Source organism: Crocuta crocuta, unplaced genomic scaffold, assembly GCF_008692635.1.
Source record: "Crocuta crocuta isolate KB4526 unplaced genomic scaffold, BGI_CrCroc_1.0 scaffold712, whole genome shotgun sequence".
In the NCBI taxonomy this organism is placed as follows: domain Eukaryota; kingdom Metazoa; phylum Chordata; class Mammalia; order Carnivora; family Hyaenidae; genus Crocuta; species Crocuta crocuta.
In genome coordinates this window covers 86,068-88,984 of record NW_027531883.1, presented here as the reverse complement: position 1 = coordinate 88,984, position 2,917 = coordinate 86,068, and positions in this window count along the sequence as shown.

Below are 2,917 nucleotides of genomic sequence, written 5' to 3'. Positions count from 1 at the left end.
CAGGCTTCAGGCTCTGAGCTGTCAGCGTAGAGCCCAATTCGAGGCTCAACCTCTCAAACCGTGAGGTCATGACCTGAGCCAAAGATGGACGTTTAACCAACTAAGCCACCCAGGCACCCCTAAAGGTTCATGTTCTTAAATCTGATAGGGTTTAAGTTAAGCCATACCTCTGGACTGGCAGTAAGCAGTATAACTATGAAATCCAGGGAACGTTACAATGGAGTGCCTGAATCACTTCCAGTGCAGAAGGAAGGCTCCCCTCAGTGTCTCAGTGTATTTTTAGGCCCCTGGTTTGCAAGTCTCAGTGGGTTTTCTACTTAAATATGGGGACAATAGGCAAATTCTCTACTGTGATTGCAGGGGTCCAGGGAAGGAGGTCAAATGTGTCTCTGCTGCCAATATCTACTAAAGTAGAAGAGAATTTGACCTGCACTGCAGTGCTCAATGTTTGTGTGATTTAAAAGATAGAGGAGGTGGTACTGTTGGGGTTGCCTTAGGAATGGGGACTGCCTAGTTAGCTGATTGACAAAGCCACAGAATGTGCTTTAATGTCAAGCAGTTTGGTCTTTCTAACTCTGCATTTACCAGGAATTACACAAAGATTGCATTCTGATTTCAGAACTTGTGAATTTCTATGTTCAGAGACAATGTAATTGTTTGTCATTGCCTTGCAGCCCTTAATAGGGACAGAGAGTAAAGGCATTCAAAGTCCGATCCAAAATACTAATCCTTTGAAAGTAGTCACATTTGAGTTCATAGCAGCACTCTCAACAATAGCTAAAACATGGAAAGAGCCTAAGTGTCCATCAACAGATGAATGGATCAAGAAGATGTGGTTTATCTATACCATGGAATACTACATGGCAATGAGAAACAATGAAATCTGGCCATGTGTAGCAACATGGATGGACCTTGAGGGTGTTATGCTGAGCGAAATAAGTCAGGCAGAGAAGGACAAATATCATATGTTTGCACGTATAGGAGGATTAGGAGGAACTTGACGGAGGAACAAGGGGGAGAAGAAGGGCGGAAATGGTGGGGGAAAGGGAGAGAGGCAAACCATGAGAGACTCTTGAATGCTGACAAAAACTGAGGACTGATGGATGTGGGGGGGAGGGGGGATGGGCATGGAGGAGGACACTTATGGGGATGAGCACTGGGGGTTATGTGGAAACTAATTTGACAATAAACTATTTGTAAAAAAAATTTGTTTAATAAAAATATTAAAAATAAAAAAAATTTAAAAAGAAAGTAGTCACATTTGAAATGTAACAGTGGGTCGCTTAGGGCCAAAGGGGCTGAAAAATGGTTCAACTGTAACCTAGGATTAGTCAGGAGATAGTAACAGGGGAATGTAATGCCTGATTTAATCAACATAGATAGCCAGAAGAATAACTTCAAAACAAAATAAGAGCTCTGTACTACCCCTCTAGAAAGTTGACTGAGAAAACTACTTAATTTTATTACCCAAAAGAAATGTAAATTACCTATATTTGATAGTTATTCATTCTGCAGCATAGTAAGCTCACACCCCTCAACTCCATTGTCATTGTTTCAACAGAAAACTTCAGAAACCAATAGACAATTAAACCTTCATTCTCTGTCTTACAGCCACACACCAGCTAAGTATTGCTTAGTCATGTTCTTGGAATCAATGTAAATGCATCTTCTCCCAGGTCACTTTACTGATCAACAATATCTGTCTCAGGCCCCAACTTTGTTGCTTGAGGACTTAGAGGATCATGTTGGGAAAGGGTCTTTAACTTAGAGTATAGAGTTTACCTGCCCTTGGGGCTGATTTGGTAGCAGGGAGAAGAAACTGGAAGATTGTGTTAGTGGACAGGGAAGATGAGTTGCGTTGTTGTTGGTAAAGGACTCTACATATGGCCAGGCAGGATGTGGGCATCATAACAGATGGAATGAACTACTGGCATTTGTACTAGTTTGCACTGCACCGCTGGCCTGCAGGGTACAGGATACAAATTGGGATCAGTTGTTAATAAGCAAAACAAAGCATGAGATTTTTAAAATAAAAGGAAAATGTAGCAAAGCAGTCACTACATGAGGGTTGGAAGAAACTGAGCAGAGAACTCAACCTCTGTGCAAAATTATGGCTTAAATATCCCTGCTCCATGTCTTAGTTGTCAACAGGCTACAATTATAAAGAGGAAATGAGGGGTTTGCTGTGGTCTCTGATAGCCGCAGCACAACAGGACTGAGCCTGCTGGAATCATAAAACAATTCTGAATCAAATGATTGCTGGCACAAAAGGTTGCAAGTTGCTTTATGAACAGTGCTGTTCAATTTTCTTTTGGCTTAGTTTAGTTTATTTTGCTTCTGGAACTGGCATTTAAACATTGTTCGGAACAAAGGAAACACTGTTTCAAACATGTTTCTGCCAGGGATGTGTGTCCAGTTCCAAGCCACAATGCCTAAGTGACATTATTTTCAGCAATGTGACCAGCATAAGCTCACAGAACTTCATAGTCAGACATCCAAGGTGACAGGACAGGAGTGCACCTCTTCATTTGTCACCGAATGAAGTGAGGATTCTCTGCGTCTGTAGGTGAAACACATTTTTTTTGGCTTAGGGGTTCTGAGCAACCAACATTGGCCCTACAGGCATAGTCTCATCTTCTAGGAAAAGAGTTTTAAGGAAAGACAGCATGAAAAATTTGAAAGCCTGACCTAACTTTATGCAAAATTTCCAGAGCCCTGTGATCTACTGTATGTTTACTATAAAACAAATTTTAAATACATATATGCTTAATATGTTGTGTCAATTTTTTAGAAAGATTTTATTATTAACTACTCTCTACCCACAATGTGGGGCTCGAACCCATGACCCCAAGATCAGGAGTCACAGCTCTTTCAACTGAGCCAGCCTAGCCAGGTACCCCACTTTTTCTCAGTTTTT